This window comes from Oncorhynchus tshawytscha, linkage group LG25 (genome assembly GCF_018296145.1).
Source record: "Oncorhynchus tshawytscha isolate Ot180627B linkage group LG25, Otsh_v2.0, whole genome shotgun sequence".
Taxonomy (NCBI): Eukaryota; Metazoa; Chordata; class Actinopteri; order Salmoniformes; family Salmonidae; genus Oncorhynchus; species Oncorhynchus tshawytscha.
In genome coordinates this window covers 22,186,089-22,200,828 of record NC_056453.1, presented here as the reverse complement: position 1 = coordinate 22,200,828, position 14,740 = coordinate 22,186,089, and the positions used below count along the sequence as shown (strand labels likewise).

The 14,740-nt window shown below is 43.7% G+C and overlaps 1 protein-coding gene across 1 annotated transcript in view; it reads left to right on the top strand.

Moving 5' to 3' along the window:
* The first annotated feature begins 575 nt into the window (after positions 1–575).
* The window catches only part of rhbdf1b (rhomboid 5 homolog 1b (Drosophila)), a 48,067-nt gene continuing 33,902 nt past the window's right edge, over positions 576–14,740 (top strand). Inside the window, exon 1 of the mRNA XM_024387964.2 lies at positions 576–941. The gene's annotated coding sequence lies outside the window, so the exon portion shown is untranslated. The remainder of the gene's footprint in view (positions 942–14,740) is intronic.

Sequence of the window (14,740 nt, the reverse complement as noted above, 5' to 3'; positions counted from 1 at the left end):
ATATCTTAGTCCAATGCTGCTCTGACACATATGTACTTATTCTTAATCCATTCCTTACTTAGATTTACGTGTATTTTGGGTATAAATGGTGAAACTGTTACATATTACTTGTTAGATATTACTACACTGTCAGAGCTAGAAACACAAGCATTTCGCTACACCCTCAATAACATCTACTAAACACGTGTATGTGACGAATACATTTGATTTGATTTTAGATTTTTTGATTAGACAGAAAAAGTAACCCAGATGTAAAGGAGGACCGTTAGACAGAACAGAACACGAATGGACACCCAGCCCGCAGGCTCTGTAGGAGGGAGAAAAGAGCCCACCTGGATAGGGTTTTGCCAGGAGGGGTTCTGTGGTGTTATTCTTGGCTTCACTGGTTAGGGTATCTAGTATCTGGAGGTATCCATGGCCCATCAGAGGTGAGGGGCTGCAATGAGTTTTAAAGGATAAGGAAAAATACAACATGCTCTCACAACTACATGAACCATATATGGCTGGCTCTCTCTGGTAGAACGGTGTATTCTATTTCCTATTCACGCATAAAGAAGACGCACGCGCGCCTGCTATAGCGCGGGCACACCGGTTGGCGGTGACGTTTGACAACGCTCGGTTTCTCTCCAGCAAAGCACAGTGAACCTCGCGTGTCAACCATACAGACGGACTGAAATTCCCCGGGGAATTAGCCGAGCCGATTCCGGGAGAGCCAGCGGTGGGAGAGTGTCTCTGTTAAGGCAACAAAGAGGACACGGTTTGTGAGAGTGACAGAATCCCCTCCTTTCGGATGCAGTTATAAAATAGGTTATATTGTATATGTCATCCTGCAGTTGCATGATTGAATCATGAAGTGACTTGATTTACACGGTATATCGTTCATCGGAGTGCGACCAACAAGGTGGAGCAAGCTGTTGAGGACCGGAGCATTTTCAGTAAAGGTAGGTGTTCTGGCAATTATGAGACCATGCATGCTTTGGTAGGCTACTGTAAAAAAAAAAAAGTGCAGAGAATTACAAACTTAATATTTGGAGTTTTCTACTGGAGATGCCAAATCTATGTTATGATGCACATTGTATAGGCTATTCGAGGGAAAATAGGATTTGAATAATGAGAGAGGATTGCATTTGGCCTCAATCCAACACATTTCAATTGTTCAAAACATGATTTCGACTGTACAGCCCACGGTGACAAGCCGATAGTATTGCATCCGTCATGCTGTAGCATACACGCGTAGAAGTAAAGGAGCCAGGGCCGGAAGACCCTTTTGGGGTTCCAAACATTGCCATACAGGGGGAACCTTTATATTTCAAAACCCCTCTGAAACGGGTCTTTGAGGAACTTCTGTGTAAAGATGTATTTAATTTCACTTGTCAGTGCAGTTTTTCAAAATACACTATAAGTATAAATGTCAAATCAATTTGGTTAAAATTCAAAACAATAAACAAGTCAAATAATAAGATAAGTAATCAAACTTAAGCTAAACAGATCAAAATAAAAAACCCAAATATATTCAGTGAATAATCAGGTGTCAATTATCAGTCCATCAATTAGTTAGTCAGTTAGTCATGGTTGGTCTGGTGGAGTGGTTGCCGGTGTGTGTCTTTGTGTTGGGGAGGAGAAGCTGTAGGGTCTGGGCTGGCAGTTGCTGGATGGAGGTGGTAGTTGTAGTTGGTCGGTGCTGTGTCCAGGGTTGGTGCTGCTGTTGGGGCTGGGACCAGGGAAACCTGGATTGGTGTTGGGGCCGGGTTGGAAATCGTGCTGGTATCAGGGCTGGAAACCAGGGGTTGGTGCTGGTTTTGGTGCTGGGACTGGGGACCTGGGAAGAAACAGGAAAAAAAGGAATTGGGAACCAAGAACCGGGAACGGGGGCTGGGTTGGCATCTATAGAGGGCAGGAAGGACAACCTGAGCAGCAAGCAGACACACAAGGGAGCCCTAGACCTGCAGGTCAATGGTGGAATTTCCCTGTGGGCTGCTCGCTTCGAGTGAAGGTCTGGTGTTTGGTCCCTTCTCCACGCCTCTTCTGGTGGTCTGGTGCTGATGGTACTCCCCTGTCGCCTGCTTTAGGCGTAGGTTTAGAGTTTTGGTCCTTCCTCCGCGCCTCTTCTTGTGTGGTGATGAATGGTTCCTGGTTCTGGTCTGGTTTTGTGAGAGGGAACCAGACCAGGGGAGTACCAGCCAAAACCGTTCGGAAGAGTTTGTCCATATATTACAACAACATTGTTAGTTTTGGACTTCGGTAAGTTATTTTTTTCCGGTTGTTCGTGCATACATTGTTTTTCTTAAGTCCACACCCCTTCATCTGTGATAGGTCAACAGTAGGGATTTTTCAGTAAAGTCTTTGTTGTCTTATAACAAGAGACGACTCGTTTTCATGCACATTTCTTAATTGCGAAACACTGCACCAAACATCTTAGTTAGCTGTAAAATTGAGTGACTAAGATCTCCTCTGCAAAAACATCAGTTAATGACACATTTCTTGAGTTATCGTAGATTAATTTGGACTATTTTGAGGAAGTGTATACTGGCTACGGCGTCTCAAAATGGACAAGCAGTACAGGTCTTCTGGTCGGGTCTGGTCTTTTCCGTTTTGACATTTTTGACCAGTTTGGGTCATCGTCTAGGAACTGGAGTTGTGAGGTGCGGGGGTAAAAACAAGGAATGCTTCATGAATTTGCATGTCATACACCTCTATAAGCCTCATTGAAGCTACAAAACTGTTAGTGTTCAACCTTAACATGTGATGACAATACAACAAAACAGATGACCAGGAATGACATTTACTCCCATAAGTGGCCTAAAAAGATCTATCTGAAAGCCACGCCCCTACTAAGCCACACCTCCAGTCCAGGGTTCCTCCAGAAACCCTTTGCTAAATTGAAACATTAAAGGTTCCTCAAAGAACCCCTCAACTAGTCAAAGGTGCAAATATGAACCATTGACTAGCAATGGTTCCTTGAGGAACTCCAGGTGTTCATTGAGGTTCTCCAGGGTTCCTCGAGTCACCACTAATTCTAAGAGTACAATAAGTAGGCCTGTTTGCTTTCTGTTTTAAAGTACATGCATGACATTAAGACAGGTTTCTGTCTGTCTACTGTCAAACACACTGATCCTCATGCACACACACACACACACACACACACACACACACACAGGTCATTGGGGTGGGATCCCCAGACTTGCCTGAGGGAAGTCAACTATGATCTCATGTATTTATTTTGAGTCTTGTGAGGCAGGAAAGGGCAACATGATTTCCATATCCTCTACCTTTACTTTTACTGTCATTCTCTATTCCTTCTCACTGAATGTCTGATAGGGAGTTTTGGATGTAGGGACCATTGGATTATGATTTGGGAAAGAGCACCAATACTATTACCGATAATCCTCTTTTCTGCAAACTACCATTTCATAATCTCAATTTTATTACATCATCAATTGAGATTAGATCACACTGTGGCTGACTGAGTTATGAGATAAACAACACAAGACCAAACTAAATCTGCTCATTACACTTCAGACTGTGTCATGAAAACTATACATTCTTAGAAAAAAGGGTTCCAAAAGGGTTCTTCGGCTGTCCCCATAGGATAACTATTTTTGGTTCCAGGTAGAACCCTTTGGGGTTCCAGGTAGAACCCTTTTTTGTTTCATGTGGAACCCTTCACACAGAGGGTTTAACATGGAACCCAAAATGGTTCTACCTGGTACCAAAAGAAGTTATCCGATGGGGACAGCTGAAGAACCCTTTTAGGTTCTAGATAGCAGCCACTGTGGGAGCCAGTCGCCAGCAAAGTTCTGTTCATACTGTAGCCAGGGGCCAGAGAAGTTCTGTTCATACTGTAGCCAGGGGCCAGAGAAGTTCTGTTCATACTGTAGACAGGGGCCAGAGAAGTTCTGTTCATACTGTAGACAGGGGCCAGAGAAGTTCTGTTCATACTGTAGCCAGGGGCCAGATAAGTTCTGTTCATACTGTAGCCAGGGGCCAGAGAAGTTCTGTTCATACTGTAGCCAAGGGCCAGAGAAGTTCTGTTCATACTGTAGCCAGGGGCCAGAGAAGTTCTGTTCATACTGTAGCCAGGGGCCAGAGAAGTTCTGTTCATACTGTAGCCAGGGGCCAGAGAAGTTCTGTTCATACTGTAGCCAGGGGCCAGAGAAGTTCTGTTCATACTGTAGCCAGGGGCCAGAGAAGTTCTGTTCATACTGTAGCCAGGGGCCAGAGCCAAGTGTTGAAATGAAAGAAACAGGTGGAATGCCATCTTTCTCTTTCTCTCTCTCTCTCCTTCTCTCTCTTTCTCTCTCTTTCTCTCTCTCTCTCTCTCTCTCTCTCTCTCTCTCTCTCTCTCTCTCTCTCTCTCTCTCTCTCTCTCTCTCTCTCTCTCTCTCTCTCTCTCTCTCTCTCTCTCTCTCTCTCTCTCTCTCTCTCTCTCTCTCTCTCTCTCTCTCTCTCTCTCTGTCTCTCGCTCTCTCGCTCTCTTTCGCTCTCTCTCTCTCCTCTCTCTCCTCGCTCTCTCTCTCTATCCTCCCCCTCCAATCCATTTTTGTGCTATCGATGTTTCCCTGGCTACAGCCGAGACATGTGACCAGCACAGGAGCATTAATAACTTGGAACATTCTCATTTTCCCACCTGTATATGCGAGTATCTGGCTGGTGATATATTTGAGGCAGGTATTAGGCAATCCCGTAGAATATTTGCTGATTAATTATTTATTTAACCTTTATTTATTTTTCAATTGTGCCCTGTGTTATAACAAACAACAATCCCAAAATTCTATACAGAATTTACCCCATTCTCCCAACATGTGAGAGAGAGTAAGCGTTTAAAGACAGGGTCAATTTCCTCTTATCCATCTTGCAGAAGGATGATAGTATCCCATGGAGAGATAAACTGACCCATAACCTCAACTGTTTGTTTTGGTTTCCTGTCTGACAGGAAGTGACTTCTGATGACTCAAGGCTTCTCTGTAAAAGTAGTTATTAGTAGACGTCGTTATGGTCCTTCCATAGACTGACTCATCGAACCATCTGAATCATTTGGTCACACTCATTAAGAGTGCATACATGGTGCATTACGTATGGTGTTACATAGTGCATTACGTATGGTGTTACATGGTGCATTACGTATGGTGTTACATAGTGCATTACGTATGGTGTTACATGGTGCATTACGTATGGTGTTACATGGTGCATTACGTATGGTGTTACATGGTGCATTACGTATGGTGTTACATGGTGCATTACGTATGGTGTTACATGGTGCATTACGTATGGTGTTACATGGTGCATTACGTATGGTGTTACATGGTGCATTACGTATGGTGTTACATGGTGCATTACGTATGGTGTTACATGGTGCATTACGTATGGTGTTACATGGTGCATTACGTATGGTTACATTGCTTATTACAACAATGTTCCTCTATAAAAGCTGGTCGATAGAGTGCTGGGGGTTTGAGACATCCCAAACCCATGCTGTTTCTGTTGTCAACATGATTAGTTGACAACAGATGGGATATGCCTTTTTATCCAACACGATACTTTGCTAGAAACATAACACACTGGTCTTACACTGGACTAGGGACTATCCTGCATGCACCAACAGATTGAAGGGCATGAAATCCAATGGTTCCCTGGAGGGAAATTCCAGTGAATGACACAACAGCTTCCGAATTCCTCTTTACAGCAGCAGTACTTTGTAATCAGTTATGCAAAGTGTGAACGCATTATGAAGGGTGTGGCTTGGTAGTGAAACATGCTCACATGTTGTTTATTATACTACAGAGAGAGAGAGGGGTAGATAGAGAGAGAGAGGTAGCGTGATGGAGAAAGAAAGAGATGGGGGGCGAGAGAGAGAGTAGATAGAGAGAGAGAGTAGATATCCATCTAACCTTTTCCTTGCTCTGTTACATATTGCTGTGTCCCCTTTTCTAATTACAGCGTCAACTTCAATCCCCCTACACACACACACACACACACACAGCAGCCATGGGAAGCGGGTCTGGGCATTTTTTCTGCTAGGCACAGTAGGCAGTAAATCAAATCAGTGATGGTATTTATCATGTTTATATCAGGGCTGATGCTGTTGTGCTATCCTGACCTGTCACCAGCGAAGCTGCTGCTGTAGTAGCAGCATTAGTAGTAGCCAGTAGTAATTTGGGCAGTGCTTATATTTGTCTATAGAAATGTGTTTTTTTGCATATTCCAACTTCCCCTAAGACACGGACAGGGAGCAATTGGGGTTAATTGCCTTGCTCAAGGGCACAGCAATAGATTTTTCACCTTGTCTGCCCTGGGATTCGAACCAGTGACCTTTCAGTAGTAGTAGTAAGTCAATATCAGTCTACTGTGTCCTCACCTGTATTGTCATCTCACCTGGCTCCATGTGACGATACTGGTTAGGGTCAGTTCCATTTTAATCCTGTCAATTCAGGAGATTGAAAACACACATTTTAAAGATCATTTTTCCTATTCGTATTTTTGGTTGGGAATGATTTGAAATGGAGTCGCCCCCATCCCTGCTGGTAAGACTTTATGTTGACATTATTATAACACCATTATGTAGTATGCTTTATATTAGAAGGTTCAAGGAAAGTGTTGCTAGGATATTTCAGTGAATTGGTAACCCGGCCGGGATTTTGCAACTCTCTGCAATTGACAGTCCAACACCTTAGCCATTACACCCAGAGGTACGCACTTCTTACACCCTTCCCTCTGTGAAGGGAGATTGGCTTTTCCATCAGATGATAGGAATATGACAGCACTGGCATTTACTGGGATTGTTGCAGTAAAACCATTTGTGGTGGTTGCTGTTTGTGTGGGCTTCCCACAGTATGACATGACCAAGATGTGATCTGCGATGTGATCTGAGATGGTCCTCCAAGATGTGATCTGAGATGATCCTCAGTGATGATGATCTGGGATGTGATCTGAGATGATCCTCAGTGATGATGATCTGGGATGTGATCTGAGATGATCCTCAGTGATGATGATCTGGGATGTGATCTGAGATGGTCCTCCAAGATGTGATCTGAGATGATCCTTCAAGATGTGATCTGAGATGATCCTTCAAGATGTGATCTGAGATGATCCTCCATGATGATGATCTGGGATGTGATCTGAGATGATCCTCAGTGATGATGATCTGGGATGTGATCTGAGATGATCCTCAGTGATGATCTGGGATCTACTGCTATGGAGGCTGGGGGCAACAGCAGTGGGATGGGAAGAGTAGATAGATAGATAGATAGATAGATAGATAGATAGATAGATAGATAGATAGATAGATAGATAGATAGATAGATAGATAGATAGATAGATAGATAGATAGATAGATAGATAGATAGATAGATAGATAGATAGATAGATAGATAGATAGATAGATAGATAGATAGATACGTTTCATTTAGGGAGATTGCTGTAGGTTGGGGATAGGGTTATATTTTGGCTAAGATGTAGATTTTGCAGAGAGAAAATACACGTAAATGTAGGTGTGTAATGGAGGCTAGAATCCCCCATAAAAATCTCACCAAACTTGAGTGGTTGAATGGAAAATGCTTCACCAAATTCTAGTCACATCTTTCATTGATGTCAATTAACATGGATGATGTCAGTGCTGTCACAAAGGCCAAAGTTATTCATGGTGACTCCAGACTGAGTGCTCCATTTCAAAGCAGCCACAATTATGACATTCTTCATTCTCCTCTCTAAATATTCTTTTCAGTGTCAGTTTTCTCCCTCTCCACCCTCTTTTCCCCAATGCAGCATCTGTGCGCAATTACCATTAGATGTTTTTATCCAGTGCGAGCCAACAGAGGAAGCTGTTATGTCTAAGTCACAGCATGTGGATGGTCCATAAGAGCTCTATTCATCAGAGCAGACTAAAGGCCACACATTGACTGTGACAATGATCTTCACTTCCACCAGCTAGCTGAGACAAAGGAGTCTTCCATAAAGAGATTGGCTCTCTCTCTCTCTCTCTCTCTCTCTCTCTCTCTCTCTCTCCCTCTCCCTCTCCCTCTCCCTCTCCCTCTCCCTCTTTCGGTCTTTGTTATTAACTATGGGACTGTGTCATCTATAGATCTGTCATCTATCACATTCCCAGCAGACATCAGAAAGCCGTTGGTGCCTTTGACACAATGACAGTGTACAGGCTAAATATCCATGGCACATGGGGCACATTTTCCAGCGAAAAAATAAAGTGACATTGGAATGGTCTGGTGAATGTCTGTGTTGGGCTTTTAGGAGTTTATTAATAGATGTATTCGTTCGTGATAGATTCATTGAACTCGTAAAACTGCAACTGCTTGTCCTCTGAAATGTGTGTTGGGCCCCCAAGTCTCCTCCAGTCTCACTGCATATTAGTCAAGCACTAGCCGCTGGGTATCAGTATCAACAGCATTGTGAACTGGAGGATGGGAGCAGATTTCCCGCCGTTGTAACTGTCATTTACAGTGTAACGTGAGTGTAGACGGTAGACCAGGCAGCAGCCGGAGTCCATTTGAACCATGTCATATTACAAATATTACACCATGTCATGAAGTGGAGAAAGGTCAGTGGAGTTGTGTCTCCTTCAGGTTGAGTTACAGGTGGATCCTTCCTGCTGCATCATAGCGAACCAACGTAATGTAGGATTAGAATTGATTCACACCGTCATTAGTCAGTGGGCTCCATGAAGCTTATAGCAGCTTAGAGACAGTGCTCTCAGTGGATGTGTACCCCTATGAAACTGCAGCTAATGCTTCGTAATTCCCTCTTTGCTTAATGGACACTATGGGCCGTTACCTCTGGCGTGTTTCTGATAGGCAAACAGCTCTCAGAGTTCCATTCCGGAATGGAATGAAGCAGAATTGGAATACCGACTCCCAATCCATTCTGAGCTTGTTCCACATGGTCTTTATGGTATTGGATGACATTTTGTTGTCAGGTGATAGGACTGTTGGCTTGAGACTGTGATATGTGAAGCCACATCACGGTAGTGCACTATATGGAAAAGTGTGCCATGCATTTGAGCCCTTAGTCTGCCGACTGACTGGAGTGGGTAGTGGTGACAGCGGAATAGTGTTTATTTTCCCAGGCAGTTTGTTCAGTGCCAGTTGGAGAAGAGACCAACCCTCAGACTCCTAACTGTGTCTGTATTCTCTCCTCTCCCCCGAGGGACCGCTTTGTGGTAGGTCTGGCTATTTCCTCCCTGCCGCTCACTCTTTCCCTCTTATTCTGGGTCTCTGTTGTCAACTCACTGTTTAAAAATGACAAACTGACAGACGGGAACCAGGCTATGCCTTCTGCTGTGCCTTCTGCTCAGGCTTTTGAAGTAACTTGGTATGATATTGGGGAGAATTGTATCTTTTTATTTCAAGGTTTCCTGGCAGTCAAATATGCTGTGATAAGATATTGGAAATGTTGGAACTGCAGTGAGTTTTCACTATAGGATTTTTTTTATATATATATGTTTTTGTTTACATTATTTCTGAGATATCTTCATAAACTTAGAACAGTCATTTATATTTCTAAGGTATGCAAATTGAGTGAATGTTATCTCAATAAGTTTGATTTAGAAGCAGACCTGACATAATCATGTTAGTGAATTCCCAAAGAGGGAATTACAGAATCCTCAACACTGGGGCCCCACAAGGGTGCGTTCTGAGCCCTCTCCTGTACTCCCTGTTCACCCACGACTGCGTGGCCATGCACGCCTCCAACTCAATCATCAAGTTTGCGGACGACACAACAGTGGTAGACCAACAACGACGAGACGGCCTACAGGGAGGAGGTGAGGGCCCTCGGAGTGTGGTGTCAGGAAAATAACCTCACACTCAACGTCAACAAAACTAAGGAGATGATTGTGGACTTCAGGAAACAGCAGAGGGAACACCCCCATCCACATCGATGGAACAGTAGTGGAGAGGGTAGCAAGTTTTAAGTTCCTCGGCATACACATCACAGACAAACTGAATTGGTCCACTCACACAGACAGCATCGTGAGGAAGGCGCAGCAGCGCCTCTTCAACCTCAGGAGGCTGAAGAAATTCGGCTTGTCACCAAAAGCACTCACAAACTTCTACAGATGCACAATCGAGAGCATCCTGGCGGGCTGTATCACCGCCTGGTATGGCAACTGCACCGCCCTCAACCGTAAGGCTCTCCAGAGGGTAGTGAGGTCTGCACAACGCATCACCGGGGCAAACTACCTGCCCTCCAGGACACCTACACCACCCGATGCTACAGGAAGGCCATAAAGATCATCAAGGACATCAACCACCCGAGCCACTGCCTGTTCACCCCGCTGCCATCCAGAAGGCGAGGTCAGTACAGGTGCATCAAAGCTGGGACCGAGAGACTGAAAAACAGCTTCTATCTCAAGGCCATCAGACTGTTAAACAGCCACCACTAACATTGAGTGGCTACTGCCAACACACTGTCAATGACACTGACTCTACTCCAGCCACTTTAATCATGGGAATCGATGGGAAATGATGTAAATATATCACTAGCCACTTTAAACAATGCTACCTTATATAATGTTACTTACCCTACATTGTTCATCTCATATGCATACGTTGATACTGTACTCTATATCATCGACTGCATCCTTATGTAATACATGTATCACTAGCCACTTTAACTATGCCACTTGGTTTACATACTTATCTCATATGTATATACTGTACTCGATATCATCTACTGTATCTTGCCTATGCTGCTCTGTACCATCACTCATTCATATATCCTTATGTACATATTCTTTATCCCCTTACACTGTGTATGACAGTAGTTTTTTTTGGAATTGTTAGTTAGATTACTTGCTCGTTATTACTGCATTGTCGGAACTAGAAGCACAAGCATTTCGCTACACTCGCATTAACATCTGCTAACCATGTGTATGTGACAAATAAAATTTGATTTGATTTGATTTGATTTAGTGCAGGAATAAAGCAGTGCCTTGTGTGGGCTTTCCTTTGGCCATAGAGAGGCTTTTATTCTCTATTTTGGTTAGGCCAGGGTGTGACTAGGGTGGGCATTCTAGTTTCTTTATTTCTATATTTTGGCCGGGTATGGTTCTTAATCAGGGACAGATGTCTATCGTTGTCTCTGATTGGGAATCATACTTAGGCAGCCTTTTTCCCACCTGTGTTTCGTGGGTAGTTATTTTATGTTTAGCTGCCTGACAGAACTGTGCGCGTTCGTTTTTCTACATTGTTGTGGTGTTCGGTTGATTAAATATCATGAACGCCTACAACGCTGCACCTTGGTCTCCTTCTTCAACCCACGAGAGGTCGTGACACTTTAACTCAGAAACTAACTGAGTTAAGGGGATACTGCGATATTCTGGCAATGTCTAGAAGTCTACAGCTACGATGCAATGGAAATGATGTCAACGGATAGATAGACCCACTGAAGTCTGTCAGTTATCCAGGGGAAGAGGCCCATGGCCAGGGAGTCCGAGGGTTCTGGAGGGAGGGATGGTGGGTCCCAGTAGAATTACCACCGCGCTTCTCTTTCTTCTTCCTTCTTTCTTTTACCTCTCTTTCTTCTCTCTTTTCTTCTTCTTCTTCAATGTGTCATGTGTTTTTCTCCCCCCCCACCCCCTTTGTATGTCTTCTCCTCCTGTTCATGTTCTGTCCTCTCCTCCTTCCTCTCCTTCCTTTTTCACGGCTTGGTGATCCCCTGAGGGACTGAGAGCTTGGCTGATAACCAGCCTCTTACACATGCTGTCAGAGTGACATTCGGAGCTCCAGCTGGGCTGGAATCCTCCTGCAATCCTGAATACAAAGTGTTTACTACTGTATATAAATGCCTGGTGTGCACTTTTTTAGGATCGAAGGAAAACCCGCATTCACTGTAAATGGTCTTGAAAGATTCAACCTTGTAACTAAGTGAGACCGTTTCGGTTTGTCGAATTCAGGGGTTCAGCATAGCAAGCCTTTACACTTCTGTAATTTTGACATACAGTATTAAACCAGCCCAGGACAATGAATGACTGAAACTGTTGATGTTTGAGGGCTTAATTTATGCGTGTGAATATTCTCTATTGGACTACTGAGAACTCTTATTGTGAAAACAGCTGGTCTTTTGCTACGCCTGCATTTTTATTGTTATGGCTCAATAACAGAGTCCTAGGGGGTGAGTTTCCCGAAAGCCTCGTGGCTGAATCAGGCTGGCAGAGTGGTTTTGGTTCTGTAGCTGTACAGCCATGCCACACCATCACTGTTCACCAGAAACAGAACTGAGTGGGATGAAATGGGGTGGAACGGCCTGGTCTCTCAGGAGGAATGTGAGGTATTTCCGAGCATGTGCACCACAGAGTGTCGAGCCAACCAGGCGGTGCGCCATGACTATCAAGGGCACCACTACCACAGGACTTCTGGTATGGTTAACTTACACTGGTCAAATAAAGGTTGAGAATGATCTGTGCTAGCTTGGTGGTGGTTTGTGCAGTAGAGGACTTTGATTCTACCTCTACTTCCCTAGCGATGCATAATGCATTATAGACCGGATCTTAACTTGAGGAATGCACACAACAGCCGTTCTCATAAATCTTGTATTGATGTGCAAGGGATTTGGTTTTAAATTCGAGTTATGCATATACATTTACGTCAGGATTGGGCTTTATGAAAAAAGAGAGGAAGTCTTTAGTCAAAAGCTTATACTTCCCCTTGTTTCCTGGTTGACCACTGGGTATGAGGGTTGAGGCAAATAGAATGGACCCGTAATACCAGATTAAACTTGGTGACATATGTCAATAGTAGAATGAGTTGGAATACAAAAAAGATTACTGTATTTTCTCTTTATCAGATCATATTTTGGCTTGGTTTTGTTCTGCTGGGGATGATGACGGTGTGGGCGGTTTATGGAGCAGTTAGTCCAAAATGTAGGTAAACCTTAGTGGAGTCAAACTAAAATGTGACCTCTTGTTTGAACTTCTGAAAAAATCCAGAAGTTCTCTTTCCAATATGATAAGGAGATGAACTACAAATACTCATTGGCACTTTCTGTGCCCTCTTCTTTTACTGTAGGTCAGGGATGGGCAACTGGCCGCCTGCGGCCCCGGCAACCCTTTTGTATTCCCGCGGACCAATTAAGTCAGGGTCTCAACTTACTGTTGAGAGTTAGAATACACAAGGTGCCATTTCAGCTATTCTATTTATTTATTGGTCAGTGAGTCTAGCGGCCAGCTATCTAAACTTGTAGATAGCGGGGTTGAATGACCGAACGGGGCGGGGTCCATTGATCATCAGCTATCATATTAAAAATGATGAACATTTGCCTCCACCCTATGCTAAAATGTATATAGAATTGCAGGAAATGTGTTAGAAAATTGCAAACTCTTCTCTCCGCCCCATGGCAAAATGTGTAGAATTGCAGGAGATTAACTTTAAAATGATTTTCGCTGTCACTTGGGGGAGCGCTAAAATGTTTTGCTCGCAAGGTAGTGGTGTTTTTTTTGGGGGGAGGGGGGTATGGTTGTGGGTATGCAGACCCACAAGCCACTGCTGCCCCTCATAATGAGTTCAGTTTCTTTGTGGCCCCCACCCCCATCAAAGCAGCCCATCCCTGCTGTAGGTCATACTTTTATTGTGCATTCTGTGGCTGTTTTCTCTGTTATACTCACTGTTGTTAGGTAGATGTGTTTTTTGCAGATGGCCTGAACGTGTGCTGTAGTCAAACAAAGCGAGGGTAAGGCACCGGAAGAGGGACACAACAAACACAACACAGCACCACTCTGCAGAAAGGAAGCAACAAAATGAGGTCATCCATCGCTGGAGAACACACACACAAAGAGATATGACTGTAACATCTGGCACAGATCAAACCCACTACACAGACCTCTGATGATGTCACGGGGGGCGTAACTAGGACTTATCTAGGAGCAGATGGCGGGTTCGCTGGGGTTCGATTTTTCCAACACATCAAATATTGATTTCAGCCATAGATTCATAACACACAAGTCCATTTACATGACACAAGAGAATAAATATCATCACTTTTTGAACTAAGATGATATCAGGCCCATTGCTTTGTCCATGGGGCATAAAGCATAACATGCAGAGCTCCTCTACAATACTCTGTCAAGCTGAAATGAGAAGAGGTGGTATTGGGCTCTGTAAGGTTACACTGACTTATCCTGAGTTCTAAATCGAGTGATTGTTTCGCATTTAAAAAAAAGAAGCTATTTTGAGACGCAGGATAACACAGTCGGTGAAGGAAGTGTCAATTATAATGTCAAATACAGCTTGGCATTTCTGTACTCGAGCAAGGAAGGTTGAAATGAGAGGTAGAAAAAGAGATGAAGAGAAAAGGAAGGAAAGATGGAGAGAGAGAGAAAGAGAGAGAGAGAGAGTAGGAGAAAGATTGGTTTGGAAAGTGCAAGGCTATTGAAAGACACAATGAGGAGTAACTTGAGCTCAGTTCAACCCCAGTACTGTCCGGTGCAAAGCTCTTTCCATGAGCACAGCAAGGAGGGTAGGAGAGGACAATGTTTGGACAACTCTTTTATGCAATGTGACATTCTGTTTAATTTCAGCAAGATGTGTCTGGAAGAAATGTCCCTGAATGCAAAACAGGCAAGTAGTTGATATTGGGCAGCGTAACTGTAGGAAAAGATCCAGCTGCTTCTCCAAATCCATCCATATACTGTAGTTTACAGTATTTTGTGGGCCGTCATTGTAAGTGAGAATTTGTTCTTAACTGACTGGCCTAGTTAAATAAAGGTTAATTATTATTATTTTTTAAGTAGTTAAAT